This window comes from Pseudophryne corroboree, chromosome 6 (assembly GCF_028390025.1).
Source record: "Pseudophryne corroboree isolate aPseCor3 chromosome 6, aPseCor3.hap2, whole genome shotgun sequence".
Taxonomy (NCBI): Eukaryota; Metazoa; Chordata; class Amphibia; order Anura; family Myobatrachidae; genus Pseudophryne; species Pseudophryne corroboree.
In genome coordinates, this window is record NC_086449.1 from 535,923,083 (window position 1) to 535,939,777 (window position 16,695).

At 41.7% G+C, this 16,695-nt stretch overlaps 1 protein-coding gene across 3 annotated transcripts in view; it reads right to left on the minus strand.

The window, feature by feature from the left end:
- The window catches only part of PLEKHG7 (pleckstrin homology and RhoGEF domain containing G7), a 355,229-nt gene that overhangs the window by 58,498 nt on the left and 280,036 nt on the right, over positions 1-16,695 (minus strand). The gene's annotated exons all lie outside the window — the stretch shown is intronic.

Here is a 16,695-nt window from a genome sequence, read left to right on the forward strand (position 1 = left end):
CACACACACACACACACACACACACACACACAACACAGAAACTTATCTTGCGCTCAAAGAGAAAAGCAGCACTACAGGTGTGATCTCCGTTGCCAAATCCCAAAATTACAGAAAAAAAACAATTCCTGAGTGCGCTGTATTGATTGATATCAATTCCAAATCCTCACATAAAGAAGTTCAAATATGGTAATATTTGAACTTCTTTACGTGAAGATTTGGAATTGACTTTGTCATATTATAAGTGTAGGATTATAAATAAATGTATGTTGGTTTATTGGGTTTTGTGAAATTGCAGCCTTTGAATACAAATATGAAACGATCACCGGTGGAACACATGCATTTCTGGTATGCGTTCCACCTAGCATATGAATTTCCTAAGAAACTCCCCTTGACCAAATTAAAATAATCTTCAGTAGCTGAGAGGTGTTTCCGGATGACGCGACGCCATCATCTGACGAGACTGCGGGATGGTCTGGGCTCTAGAGGCGGTGCCGTGAGACAGGGTCTCTGACGCGAGCGACGTTGGAGACGCGAAGCCCGGCGAGCTGACGGAGTCCGTGACATCAGTGCGGCTCTCGCCAGGTGGACGATGGGGGGGCGCAGCCCGGAGGGGCGGTATATGCCAGCATATTGTTTCTCCATTGATTGGAAATATCTTCCGCACACGTGATGCGTTCCAATCAGCTGTAATCACTTCTTGTCTGTTTTAAATGCAAATTAGGCGTTTTAGGTATAATATGTTACAATTGATTACCTTCTTCTACACAGGGCCATTTGAACTAACCAAATAGGCCACTGAGCTATGTTACAGTGAGTTTGAATATAAGTTCTAATAGTTAGTAATGACATAGAATGTAGTAATTAAAGGAAGTGATTTAATTATACTGTGAGCTTAAATAGCAGCCAGGTTGGGAGGCATTTCATTCTGAAACTTCCACACACATGGTTGCAGTTTAGGAGATCCTCTAGGTAAGTTCCTTTTTTTTCCATGTTTGTGTTTAAGGGCTGCAGTTAAAATATCATCTTTGGATGATTGTATACATATGTAACAATGGTTGAATTGTCCTTTATTTTAAGATACAACTGTGGATCGTTTTTGGGAGTTCCAGTGCTCTATTACAATTATCTTTATTCTGGATATATCTTTTGGTATGTACTTTTTGAATCTTCTTTGTATTTTTGTTTATGTAAACTGCAATGGCTGATACACCTTATGCCAATCAGACTATGATCCTCTTCTTTTGTAGATACTGTACATCTGTGTACTTTTATAAAAATCTAACCCAGTGCACTGAACTATTTCATGTGTTCAGGTATGTGTTTATGGAGCATTCTAACTCCATTTATATGATGCTATTTTTGTACACATATAGATTTTTTCCCTTAAATATTTGACATATTGTTCACCCTGATTCCATTTTGTAGGCGAATCCAGTATTAAAGATGGAAAGGCTCTTAATAGAGTCAGAGTAAGAAGCCACTTTTTAAGGTCTATTCCTTTTTATGTGATGAGCCCACTTACATACAAAGGTATTATATTTTACCCTATCTACTTAAGACATTTTTCTAAGTTGAAGGAAGACACAACCCCTTAAAAAGAAACCCTGGGGTAAATTTACTAAGATTCGTATTTTCCCGTTTCAGGTCAAAGTTCAATCACGAATGACATCAACAGTGTAAAATTGCAACTTTTTGAATTGATTACGTCTAATTTACTAAGCTGCCGTATTTAGCCTTTTCGGGTTTTCCGATGTCGATGTCATTCGTTTTTTTTTTCTGTTTTTTACGGCAGTGATTAGCAAAACACTGCCGACTTTTTTACAATGAATCTCGGCCGGATCTGTGTGATCCGTGCTGGGGTTCATTTTTTTTTTTTTTTTTTTTAAATTAAACACTGTAAAATCCATAAAAAAAATTGCGTGGGGTCCCCTCTCCTAAGCATAACCAGCCTCGGGCTCTTTGAGCCGATCCTGGTTGCAAAAATATGGGTAAAAAATTGACAGGGGTTCCCCCATATTTAAGCAACCAGCATCGGGCTCTGCGCCTGGTCCTGGTTCCAAAAAAACGGGGGACAAAAAGAGTAGGGGTCCCCCGTATTTTTAAAACCAGCACCGGGCTCCACTAGCTGGACAGATAATGCCACAGCCGGGGGTCACTTTTATATAGTGCCCTGCGGCCGTGGCATCAAATATCCAACTAGTCACCCCTGGCCGGGGTACCCTGGGGGAGTGGGGACCCCTTCAATCAAGGGGGTCCCCCCCCCAGCCACCCAAGGGCCAGGGGTGAAGCCCGAGGCTGTCCCCCCCCATCCAATGGGCTGCGGATGGGGGGGCTGATAGCCTTTTGTGATAATGAAAAGATATTGTTTTTAGTAGCAGTACTACAAGGCCCAGCAAGCCTCCCCCGCATGCTGGTACTTGGAGAACCACAAGTACCAGCATGCGGCGGAAAAACGGGCCCGCTGGTACCTGTAGTACTACTACTAAAAAAATACCCAAAAAAAGACAAGACACACACACCGTGAAAGTAAAGATTTATTACATACATGCACACAAACATACATACATACTTACCTTATGTTCACACGAGGGTCTGTCCTCTTCTCCAGTAGAATCCAAGGGGTACCTGTTGAATAAATTCTACTCACCAGATCCCGGGTCCCAGGGTCCTCGGGGCAACCATTTGTAATCCAGGTACTTAAATAAAATAACAAAACGGAAAGCCGAGCCACGAACTGAAAGGGGCCCCATGTTTTCACATGGGACTCCTTTCCCCGAATGCCAGAAACCCACTCTGACTGATGTCTAAGTGGATTTCTTCAGCCAATCAGGGAGCGCTACGTTGTAGCACCCTCCTGATCGGCTGTGTGCTCCTGTACTGTCTGACAGGCGGCACACGGCAGTGTTACAATGTAGCGCCTATGCGCTCCATTGTAACCAATGGTGGGAACTTTCTGCTCAGCGGTGACGTCACTTTAGGTCAACCGCAGGGCAGAAAGTTCCCACCATTGGTTACAATGGAGCGCATAGGCGCTACATTGTAACACTGCCGTGTGCCGCCTGTCAGACAGTACAGGAGCACACAGCCGATCAGGAGGGTGCTACAACGTAGCGCTCCCTGATTGGCTGAAGAAACCCACTTAGACATCAGTCAGAGTGGGTTTCTGGCATTCGGGGAAAGGAGTCCCATGTGAAAACATGGGGCCCCTTTCAGTTCGTGGCTTGGCTTTCCGTTTGTTATTTTATTCAAGTACCTGGATTACAAATGGTTGCCCCGAGGACCCTGGGACCCGGGATCTGGTGAGTAGAATTTATTCAACAGGTACCCCTTGGATTCTACTGGAGAAGAGGACAGACCCTCGTGTGAACATAAGGTAAGTATGTATGTATGTTTGTGTGCATGTATGTAATAAATCTTTACTTTCACGGTGTGTGTGTCTTGTCTTTTTTTGGGTATTTTTTTAGTAGTAGTACTACAGGTACCAGCGGGCCCGTTTTTCCGCCGCATGCTGGTACTTGTGGTTCTCCAAGTACCAGCATGCGGGGGAGGCTTGCTGGGCCTTGTAGTACTGCTACTAAAAACAATATCTTTTCATTATCACAAAAGGCTATCAGCCCCCCCATCCGCAGCCCATTGGATGGGGGGGGGACAGCCTCGGGCTTCACCCCTGGCCCTTGGGTGGCTGGGGGGGGGGGGACCCCTTGATTGAAGGGGTCCCCACTCCCCCAGGGTACCCCGGCCAGGGGTGACTAGTTGGATATTTGATGCCACGGCCGCAGGGCACTATATAAAAGTGACCCCCGGCTGTGGCATTATCTGTCCAGCTAGTGGAGCCCGGTGCTGGTTTTAAAAATACGGGGGACCCCTACTCTTTTTGTCCCCCGTATTTTTGGAACCAGGACCAGGCGCAGAGCCCGATGCTGGTTGCTTAAATATGGGGGAACCCCTGTCAATTTTTTTCCCATATTTCTGCAACCAGGATCGGCTCAAAGAGCCCGAGGCTGGTTATGCTTAGGAGGGGGGACCCCACGCAATTTAAAAAAATAATAATAATCACTTTCCCACCCCTTCCCACTGATATACATGCACGGATCTCATGGATCCGTGCATGCCTATCCAATCACGAATAAAAAAAGCAGGTCTGTTTTTTTTAAGCACTTTTTTACGAGTTGTAATTTTTCACGGCAGTGTTTGTTTGTTTTTTGCTTTGCACTTCTTAGTAAATTACCGAGATTCATACTTAAACAGCCGCGTTTTGACCAATGGTGTATTCATTTGTATTTTTTTTGTTGGACTTCCATAAAATTACGAATGCCCTCATCACTGCCGTGATTATTGCTTAGTAAATTACCGAGATGACACTTTGATGAAAAAACGGCATCTCGGTCAAAATCGGGACCTTAGTAAATTTACCCCCCTGTGTCTTTTTCCACTTAGGTCGCTCATAATATCCTCTATGTAGAATCACTGATGTAATATCTGATCCTACTACTTTTTGGTAGGTGATCACCAATTTTTAATTTAATTTTTATATTTTTTTTAAATTTCAAATCATTTAGTTTTTTCAAAAACTATAAATAGTTTTCTATGTCCCCAAACGAGTTACACCCTGGTGAAGTCAAACAGACAAAATGCGTTGGATTTATCAGCTATAAGTCAGTGATCCAGTTGATGATAACACTCCCTTTGTTAAGCTCACACCTTGTCAAGGTGAGGGAGTCCATATACTTACCTCACTCACTGGACATTTATGGAACGGTCAAAAAAAATGTATGTAAAAAAAAAAATGTATGTACAATATTCTGTAAGACCTTCTGTAAAAGGCTTTTTATGAATATGTTGCTTTCTTGTTATTAAATATTTTTATTCTAATTGGCCTTGGGCCGTTTGTTTGGGTGACTTTCTGGTGAGGGGTTATCCACTGCAGGAACCCAGAAAATCTCGTCTTCTACAGTATAAGTTATATCCATTTGGAAGGACTTACGTTAAATCTATACAATCAATACAGCGCACTCAGGAATTGTTTTTTTCCTGTTTATATATATATATATATATATATATATATATTTATTTTCTTTAGGGGGTACCTATTTATAGAGATTTCTATAGGTTAGTACCTTTTATGTATGTATGTATGTATATATATATATATATATATATATACATACATACACTATACAAAGATTATTCGATTTACTACGACAAATTGTTCATTGAGTACAACCACATTGAATTTTTTCGATATGTATATATATAATAAAATACTTTCTTAAGATTCTTAGAAAATTGTTGAAATCTTGTAACAACAAAACAATATTTGTACTAATACGTAGGTACAATTGAGTTTTCAACAAGTAATTAAAAGACAGTTCTTTTCTTTCATTGTGAATCCACACAATATATCACCCAACGTGTTTCGTCATCAATTACTTTATTAGGGGTGTCTTATAAAAAGAGCTAGAACATAAAGAAGGTTGTCTCAATATACCAAGCATATAATATACAAATGTACAAAGCACATAGTTTTTACACACTTATCATAGTTACATTTATAGTATTCTAGTCAATCCAGAGAATAGGATGTACAATTGATAAATGAAATTAAAATCAGAGGATAAGATGTACAATTGGTTAATAAAAAATCCATTAGATTAGTAATAAGCATGATTGATGTTGAGCATGAAATAGATTATAATTTTTACAGTATAATTTTTTCTGTACAATATATACATTTTCTACACTATTGGAGTACAGAAACTTAAAAATATTCATACAAATGTTTTTAGAAGAAGGAAAAGCCAATAGTAAGAAATAGTAAATATTGTATTGGCATCGGTGGAAAGGAAAAAGAAGGAGAGGAAAAAGAAGAATGGAGATGATATCATCACTTCGGAATGAGGTGTAACAAGTCTTTTACAAAATATACTTAAGTATTTCACAATAAAATCATATATTACAAATGGACTTTTCTTAGTGGTGGTTATTTACGAGACCCAAATGTCATGAACTAGTTTATTCCATTTTTATTCAGTTATATAATTGGTGCTTACTCAGTATTAGTGTGATTTCGACTATTGTGTAGTCATTTCAATTGACCTTTCGTTCAAATTAATATCTCAGGCTGATACCTTGATAATGAAAATTAATTGGTAGGTTTAAATATTTCAGCAAGACTGTGGTATAGAAAGTTCAAATATTTTCATTTATATTACTTTTTAATTATAAGATTCCTGCTATCCAGATAGCGAATTAGGCGGCTTCATGAAATGTGACCCTCGGATACCTGGTTTCCTTTCTAAGGACCTATCTGATATAATATAATTTAACTGATTAGCATAATTTAAAATGATATGCCTCTTTAAATGAACATTTATTTGGTGCTGTGTTTACTTACTGATTTCTGAGATTGTTAGTCCCAGCCAATTCGGTATGGAAGAGGAATGGGATTATTAAAAGCAAAGGTTTTTATATATGTCGATATTAGTTCAAAATAAACTAACTGTTACTTGTGTATAACCCAAAAATAAGAATTTACTTACCGATAATTCTATTTCTCGGAGTCCGTAGTGGATGCTGGGGTTCCTGAAAGGACCATGGGGAATAGCGGCTCCGCAGGAGACAGGGCACAAAAAGTAAAAGCTTTAGGATCAGGTGGTGTGCACTGGCTCCTCCCCCTATGACCCTCCTCCAAGCCTCAGTTAGGTACTGTGCCCGGACGAGCGTACACAATAAGGAAGGATTTATGAATCCCGGGTAAGACTCATACCAGCCACACCAATCACACTGTACAACCTGTGATCTGAACCCAGTTAACAGTATGATAACAGCGGAGCCTCTGAAAAGATGGCTCACAACAATAATAACCCGATTTTTGTAACTATGTACAAGTAATGCAGATAATCCGCACTTGGGATGGGCGCCCAGCATCCACTACGGACTCCGAGAAATAGAATTATCGGTAAGTAAATTCTTATTTTCTCTATCGTCCTAGTGGATGCTGGGGTTCCTGAAAGGACCATGGGGATTATACCAAAGCTCCCAAACGGGCGGGAGAGTGCGGATGACTCTGCAGCACCGAATGAGAGAACTCCAGGTCCTCCTTAGCCAGGGTATCAAATTTGTAGGATTTTACAAACGTGTTTGCCCCTGACTAAATAGCCGCTCGGCAAAGTTGTAAAGCCGAGACCCCTCGGGCAGCCGCCCAAGATGAGCCCACCTTCCTTGTGGAATGGGCATTTACATATTTTGGCTGTGGCAGGCCTGCCACAGAATGTGCAAGCTGAATTGTATTACACATCCAACTAGCAAAAGTCTGCTTAAAAGCAAGAGCACCCAGTTTGTTGGGTGCAAACAGGATAACAGCAAGTCAGATTTCCTGACTCCAGCCGTCCTGGAACCTATATTTTCAGGGCCCTGACCACATCTAGCAACTTGGAGTCCTCCAAGTCCCTAGTAGGCGCAAGACACCACAATAAGCTGGTTCAGGTGAAACACTGACACCACCTTAGGGAGAGAACTGGGGACGAGTCCGCAGCTCTGCCCTGTCCGAATGGACAAACAGATATGGGCTTTTTTGAGAAAAAAACCACCAATTTGACACTCGCCTGGTCCAGGCCAGGTCCAAGAGCATGTTCACTTTTCATGTGAGATGCTTCAAATCCACAGATTTGACTGGTTTTAAACCAATGTGTTTTGAGGAATCCCAGAACTACGTTGAGATCCCACAGTGCCACTGGAGGCACAAAAGGGGGTTGTATATGCAATACTCCCTTGACAACTTCTGGACTTCAGGAACTGAAGCCAATTCTTTCTGGAAGAAAAATCGACAGGGCCGAAATTTGAACCTTAATGGACCCCAATTTGAGGCCCATAGACACTCCTGTTTGCAAGAAATGCAGGAATCGACCGAGTTGAAATTTCTTCGTGGGGCCTTCCTGGCCTCACACCACGCAACATATTTTCGCCATATGTGGTGATAATGTTGTGCGGTCACCTCCTTTCTGGCTTTGACCAGGGTAGGAATGACCTCTTCCTGAATGCCTTTTCCCTTAGGATCCGGCGTTCCACCGCCATGCCGTCAAACGCAGCTGCGGTAAGTCTTGGAACAGACATGGTACTTGCTGAAACAAGTCCCTTCTTAGCGGCAGAGGCCATAAGTCCTCTGTGAGCATCTCTTGAAGTTCCGGGTACCAAGTCCTTCTTGGCCAATCCGGAGCCATGAGTATAGTTCTTACTCCTCTACGTCTTATAATTCTCAGTACCTTAGGTATGAAAAGCAGAGGATGGAACACATACACCGACTGGTACACCCACGGTGTTACCAGAACGTCCACAGCTATTGCCTGAGGGTCTCTTAACCTGGCGCAATACCTGTCCCGTTTTTTGTTCAGACGGGACGCCATCATGTCCACCTTTGGTAATTCCCAACGGTTTACAATTATGTGGAAAACTTCCCCATGAAGTTCCCACTCTGCCGGGTGGAGGTCGTGCCTACTGAGGAAGTCTGCTTCCCAGTTTCCATTCCCGGAATGAAACACTGCTGACAGTGCTATCACATGATTTTCCGCCCAGCGAAAAGTCCTTGTAGTTTTTGCCACTGCCCTCCTGCTTCTTGTGCCGCCCTGTCTATTTACGTGGGCGACTGCCGTGAAGTTTTATCCCACTGGATCAATACCGGCTGACCTTGAAGCAGAGGTCTTGCTAAGCTTAGAGCATTATAAATTTACCCTTAGCTATATTTATGTGGAGAAAAATCTCCAGACTTGATCACACTCCCTGGAAAATTTTTTTCCTTGTGTGACTGCTCCCCAGCCTCTCGGGCTGGCCTCCGTGGTCACCAACATCCAAAACTGAATGCCGAATCTGCGGCCCTCTAGAAGATGAGCACTCTGTAACCACCACAGGAGAGACACCCTTGTCCTTGGATATAGGGTTATCCGCTGATGCATCTGAAGATGCGATCCGGACCATTTGTCCAGCAGATCCCACTGAAAAGTTCTTGCATGAAATCTGCCGACTGGAATTGCTTCGAAGGAAGTCACCATTTTTTTACCATGGCCCTTGTGCAATGATGCACTGATTTTAGGAGGTTCCTGACTAGCTCGGATAACTCCCTGGCTTTCTCTTCCGGGAGAAACACCTTTTTCTGGACTGTGTCCAGAATCATCCCTAAGCACAGGAGACTTGTTGTCGGGATCAGCTGCGATTTTGGAATATTTAGAATCCACCCCTGCTGTTGTAACAGTATCCGAGATAGTGCTACTCCGACCTCCAACTGTTCCCTGGACTTTGCCCTTATCAGGAGATCGTCCAAGTAAGGGATAATTAAGACGCCTTTTCTTCGAAGAAGAACCATCATTTCGGCCATTACCTTGGTAAAGACCCGGGGTGCCGTAGACAATCCAAACGGCAGCGTCTGAAACTGATAGTGACAGTTCTGTACCACGAACCTGAGGTACCCTTAGTGATAAGGGCAAATTTGGGACATGGAGGTAAGCATCCCTGATGTCTCGGGACACCAGATAGTCCCCTTCTTCCCGGTTCGTTATCACTGCTCTGAGTGACTCCATCTTGATTTGAACCTTTGTAAGTGTTCAAATTTTTTAGATTTAGAATAGGTCTCACCTAGCCTTCTGGCTTCAGTACCACAATATAGTGTGGAATAATACCCCCTTTTCTTGTTGTAGGAGGGGTAATTTAATTATCACCTGCTGGGAATACAGCTCGTGAATTTTTTCCCATACTGCCTCCTTGTCGGAGGGAGACCTTGGTAAAGCAGACTTCAGGAGCCTGCGCAGGGGAAACGTCTCGACATTCCAAACTGTACCCCTGGGATACTACTTGTAGGATCCAGGGGTCCTGTACGGTCTCAGCGTCATGCTGAGAGCTTGTCAGAAGCGGTGGAACGCTTCTGTTCCTGGGAATGGGCTGCCTGCTGCAGTCTTCTTCCCCTTCCTCTATCCCTGGGCAGATATGACTCTTATAGGGACGAAAGGACTGAAGCTGAAAAGACGGTGTCTTTTTCTGCAGAGATGTGACTTAGGGTAAAAACGGTGGATTTTCCAGCAGTTGCCGTGGCCACCAGGTCCGATGGACCGACCCCAAATAACTCCTCTTCCTTTATACGGCAATACACCTTTGTGCCGTTTGGAATCTGCATCACCTGACCACTGTCGTGTCCATAAACATCTTCTGGCAGATATGGACATCGCACTTACTCTTGATGCCAGAGTGCAAATATCCCTCTGTGCATCTCGCATATATAGAAATACATCCTTTAAATGCTCTATAGTCAATAAAATACTGTCCCTGTCAAGGGTATCAATATTTTTAGTCAGGGAATCCGACCAAGCCACCCCAGCTCTGCACATCCAGGCTGAGGCGATCGCTGGTCGCAGTATAACACCAGTATGTGTGTATATACTTTTTATGATATTTTTCCAGCCTCCTGTCAGCTGGCTCCTTGAGGACGGCCCTATCTATAGACGGTACCGCCACTTGTTCTGATAAGCGTGTGAGCGCCTTATCCACCCTAAGGGGTGTTTCCCAACGCGCCCTAACTTCTGGCGGGAAAGGGTATACCGCCCATATTTTCTATCGGGGGGAACCCACGCATCATCACACACTTCATTTAATTTATCTGATTCAGGAAAAACTACGGTAGTTTTTTCACATCCCACATAATACCCTCTTTTGTGGTACTTGTAGTATCAGAAATATGTAACACCTCCTTCATTGCCCTTAACGTGTGGCCCTAATAAGGAATACGTTTGTTTATTCACCGTCGACACTGGATTCAGTGTCCCTGTCTGTGTCTGTGTCGACCGACTAAAGTAAACGGGCGTTTTAAAACCCCTGACGGTGTTTTTGAGACGTCTGGACCGGTACTAATTGTTTGTCGGCCGTCTCATGTCGTCAACCGACCTTGCAGCGTGTTGACATTATCACGTAATTCCCTAAATAAGCCATCCATTCCGGTGTCGACTCCCTAGAGAGTGACATCACCATTACAGGCAATTGCTCCGCCTCCTCACCAACATCGTCCTCATACATGTCGACACACACGTACCGACACACAGCACACACACAGGGAATGCTCTGATAGAGGACAGGACCTACTAGCCCTTTGGAGAGACAGAGGGAGAGTTTGCCAGCACACACCAAAAACGCTATAATTATATAGGGACAACCTTATATAAGTGTTTTCCCTTATAGCATCTTTTTTATATATTTCTAACGCCAAATTAGTGCCCCCCCTCTCTGTTTTAACCCTGTTTCTGTAGTGCAGTGCAGGGGAGAGCCTGGGAGCCTTCCCTCCAGCCTTTCTGTGAGGGAAAATGGCGCTGTGTGCTGAGGAGATAGGCCCCGCCCCTTTTTCGGCGGCCTCGTCTCCCGCTCTTAACGGATTCTGGCAGGGGTTAAATATCTCCATATAGCCCCCGGAGGCTATATGTGAGGTATTTTTAGCCAAAAAAGGTTTTCATTTGCCTCCCAGGGCGCCCCCCTCCCAGCGCCCTGCACTTTCAGTGACTGCCGTGTGAAGTGTGCTGAGAGGAAAATGGCGCACAGCTGCAGTGCTGTGCGCTACCTTAAGAAGACTGAGGAGTCTTCTGCCGCCGATTCTGGACCTCTTCTCGTTTCAGCATCTGCAAGGGGGCCGGCGGCGAGGCTCCGGTGACCATCCAGGCTGTACCTGTGATCGTCCCTCTGGAGCTAATGTCCAGTAGCCAAGAAGCCAATCCATCCTGCACGCAGGTGAGTTCACTTCTTCTCCCCTAAGTCCCTCGTTGCAGTGATCCTGTTGCCAGCAGGACTCACTGTAAAATAAAAAACCTAAGCTAAACTTTTCTAAGCAGCTCTTTAGGAGAGCCACCTAGATTGCACCCTTCTCGGCCGGGCACAAAAATCTAACTGAGGCTTGGAGGAGGGTCATAGGGGGAGGAGCCAGTGCACACCACCTGATCCTAAAGCTTTACTTTTTGTGCCCTGTCTCCTGCGGAGCCGCTATTCCCCATGGTCCTTTCAGGAACCCCAGCATCCACTAGGACGATAGAGAAATGTTAATTAGTTACCTTTCAGGTGTAAGTCTCTCTCCTGGTCTCTCCTGTTCTGTTGTCTATTAGGCAATGAGGTCAGGATCCCTAAGCTGCTCTATTTAAACCCCTTCAGCTAATACATCAGTACGGCAGGTGTAATGGTTAGCATTTCTGCCTCACAGCACTGAGGTCATGGGTTCGATTCCCACCATGGCCCTAACTGTGCGGAGTTTGTATATTCGCTCTGTACTTGCATGGGTTTCCTCCCACAATCCAAAAATATACTGGAAGGTTAATTGGCTCCCAACAATATTAACTCTAGTGTGAATGTGTGTGCGTGTACATGTGATAGAGAATATAGATTGTAAGCTCCACTGGGGCAGGGACTGATGTGAATGGGCAAATATTCTCTGTAAAGCGCTGCGGAATATGTGTGCGCTATATATATAACTGGTAATAAATAAAAATTGTAATAAATACATAATTTCCTGTTTTGTTAACATTGGTTAGTTTTGAAGGGACTGCTATTATCCTGTTATATCTTTATCCTTAGGTTGAATCTAAGATTGGTAAATTACTTTAAAGCCAATTTCAGCTTCTTATCATTGGTGGACCAGTGTGGTGAATTGCGGGCTTTGCATGGGCTTATTTGCCCGTTTACGTTCCAAATGCGGCTCTTTGCCGCTTCTGGGTTGTGTCCCATGCCTCGTTTTCATTCCTGCTGCATGTAATTACATTGGTGGCTCAGTGTAAGAGGCGGAACACAAGCTGCCAGCTTGCGTTCCAACAACCGGAAGTGATAAGGAATGAGGCTATTGATGCGTATCCGGTAATTCTAGTGTGTTGTTATGACGCCACTGCTCATAGCTACTCTTACCCTGTGTTCCATAACTCCTCGTTATTCTGCTGCGCATGCTCTGTGGGCCAGGTCTCTCTGGTTTGACTAAGGTTACTAAACGGGTATAATTTGTTAGAGGTGAGTGGGTGATATAATATTAAACACAACCAGACTTATAAAGTAAACATTAGTGACATTATATTAATACATAAATTCATATTGGTGTTTGTGTGGATATATACTAGAACAACAAAAAAGACAGAATAAAAAATACAGAATAGGAATACAAATATAAATAGGAGTAATAATAAAGATTGTATAGCTAATCATTAGTGTCTTTGTTTTAGTTTACTTATAATTCTTAATTTTTTATTCCTATCATTATTTTCTGTGAATAAGTGATGTTTTACTTGTTTTTATGTGTTGGGTAGTGTATGTAGTAAATCCGGTACCATTGATAACCTGCACTTTACAAGTATTTTACAAATATTTATCTTAATTCTTGCGCACAGATATAAACAATAAAATAAAATACAAGTATTGATAGACAAATATTCTTTGAATTTTTTCATATTTTTTATATTACAAATGCGTTGTCCATTTGTATATTATATGCTTGGTATATTGATACAACCTTCTTTATGTTCTAGCTCTTTTTATAAGACACCACTGATGAAGTCATTGATGACGAAATGCGTTTGATGATATATTGTCTGGATTCACAATGAAAGAAAAGAACTGTCTTTTAAGTACTTGTTGAAAACTTATTTGTATGTATGTATTAGTAAAAATATTGTTTTGTCGTTGCAAGGTTTCAACAATTTTATAGGAATCTTTTAAGAAAGTATTTTATTAAATATATAAATATCTAAAAAAAATTTAATGTGGTTGTACTCAATGAACAATTTGTCATAGTAAATAAAATAATCTCTGTATTGTATATACAGTATATGTATGATGCACATAAAAGGTACTAACCTATAGAAATCTATATAAATAGGTGACCCCTAAAGAAACAAATTTTCATCTATTTACCCAAGAGTCCCTTTCAGGCAGAGGACCAATCTGTGGGGTTGCTGTCGAACATACTTAAAGACATCCAGTTAGAGAAATCTTTACTAAATTGAACAAAAATAATACTAAAGTTCAATAATCACAGTACTAGTTACCAAATATTCCCTAATATATATATATATATTTTCCAAATACATTTTTCACGTGCCTCAAAAGCAAAACCTCGGAGCAGAACCCCTGTTAGTGGGAATCAAGAAATGTAGGAATAAAGAGACTAGAGGGCGCTATAACTTTAGTTATGATTGTCCATAAATAAGTCAATATGAGTTAAAGTCCAGTGCTCAAAAGTAGTTCCAGCCGGACATTATTGGAATCCCAGCCTGGGACTGTTGTTCAATGGAGCTCAGATCACCGTATATTGCATTCAGCGGAGTAATATCTTGAAGATACCCTCACACCAGAACAGACACCAAAAAACAGCACCAGAAGCCTTTTATTAATATATTATCTGGAATTTATTCATGACATTCAAAGTAAAATATAGAAATCTGATCTTATATTGTAGAGAAAGTTTTAACAAAGAACCAATGCTACATGGAAACAGATGTGACAACAACCACCCTAGGGTGTGAGCTCAGTATTGGTAGTACCAATGTAGACAATATGGATCCAATCACCTAATACCCCATGCATTTTGTCCTTTGCGCAGGACTTCATCAGAGGTAAAATCACTATTTTAAAAAAGGTTTGGGAAATAATTGACTCCACCAGCCAAAAATTGTTCTTAGATGGATGAATAGGGCCCATAACACAAATTATACCTAATAATAGGCAATTATAAGACAATATCTAGTAATCACCACTGGCCAATCACATCCCTTGGAGGATCAGTAAGCACATCAAAGTCCTTCTGTGGGTATAAACAGAGCTCCTGCGCCTTCAGTGGCTGCAATGGGTAATCTAGAGCACTGGATTTTTACTCATATGGACAATCATAACTAAAGTTATAGCGTCCTCTGGTTTCTTTACATATATATATATATATATATATATATACACATACACATATACACATACATATAGATATATATACATACATATATATACATACATATATATATATACATACATATATATATATATATATATATTCAACGAAATGGTGTACAGGTATGCTGGTCAATGTTCAGTTTCCACTTAAAAGATGGAAAGAAATCCTCAAGGTCATCAAAAACTCTGGGATATAGCACTAGATTAATGGCCTTTCAAAAACCGCTGCACCCCTACTGTAGAGACTCCGGACTCCTGGAGTAAGATAAGTAAGTGTAAATATCAGAAGGCTGACGAAGCTACATGCGAAACGCATAGAGGCGTGACCTGCTAGACATTCCCGCCTCCAAGCTGACGAGCCGTGGCAATGTCCCGTAAGCCGCTGGCACGGTGTGAGGTCCCGGTTCCCAGAGCAGTATAGCCCTTACTAGTATGCAGAGATTGGAGCTTTTATTCTGTATACAACATGTGGTAACCAGTCCACACGGGTGAGAACCTCGGTACGAGTCTCATTCATTTAATGTGGATTCTATGTCACAGTGATCTTATGTGTTATTGTAAACACCAAATTGCTTTCTAACAAATATTTAAAATGCCCGCTCTAATATATATTGTAAACGCCTGCACCTCTTATTACCATGTGCCATGAATGTGCGCTATACATAGCAAAACACTGCATCCCATAAGAGAAAACAATACACCCACACATTATCTGAGTTCCAAAGCTCATTGATGTATATATTTGTTATTAAAAGGATATGGATTCAATATATTACAATGTACAGTATACATATAGTTACATGGATACAATAGCACAGTAATCAGTTAATACAAAATACATACAGTTACAGTTACATACAGCTACAGGCCAGCGATACAATTACCATATCTTTCTCTTAATATATCCGTCCCTCCATATCACTCTCTCTCTCTCTCTCTGTAAAATCATGCAGGCACTCCATCATCGTCTGTGACAAAAAAGCAACTGACTCCTGTGTGATCAGCAATGTGTTATCTAGTTTTGGGGGAGGGGACTTTCTCATTCATGATGAGTCACTGGTTGGTTCGTATGCTAAACAGGTTCAACCTTGAAGACATCAAAAGGGGCTGGTCTGAGCTTCCTGCCCACTGTCCTAATAAGAGTGATTTTAGCTTTCATATATTTAATCATAACTATTTGTTGCAATGTCCTACAACTTAATAACAAATATCAAATGAATCTACACATTAATCTGGTTGCTTTAATACCAAATATGACAGGTGTATCTGGCTTCGTTCAAATAATACACATACATGACATTACTCCTTATATAATTTTAAATCATGATGATGTCTGGCGCTTGATATTATTATAATTATTATAATTATGTAGTGTATGAAATAAGTGTCGAATCCATCTCTGTGGCATGTCAGTGTAAATGTGTATGTTACCATATATTGCTGTGCTCGCTGCGCGTATTTGCAAGTATAGCGACTTATGTGTGTAGAGTTTGTATGTTCTTTCTATGTCATATTTTTTACCTCGACAGTCCACCCTTTGGCAGTAAACAATAACTGCCATCAAATATTAACATAAGAAAAAAATATTTCAGACAATAATCGGTGACCTAGACACAAGTATGTATTCATTTTGCAAATCAGACACTTGACTATATTTGGGGAAGACAGGGAGGGGGACGAGACATCCCCTATATGCACTCGGCGGTCACGGGACCACTGGTTGGGTGTGGGACAACATTCAACCTATAGAGTATGCTG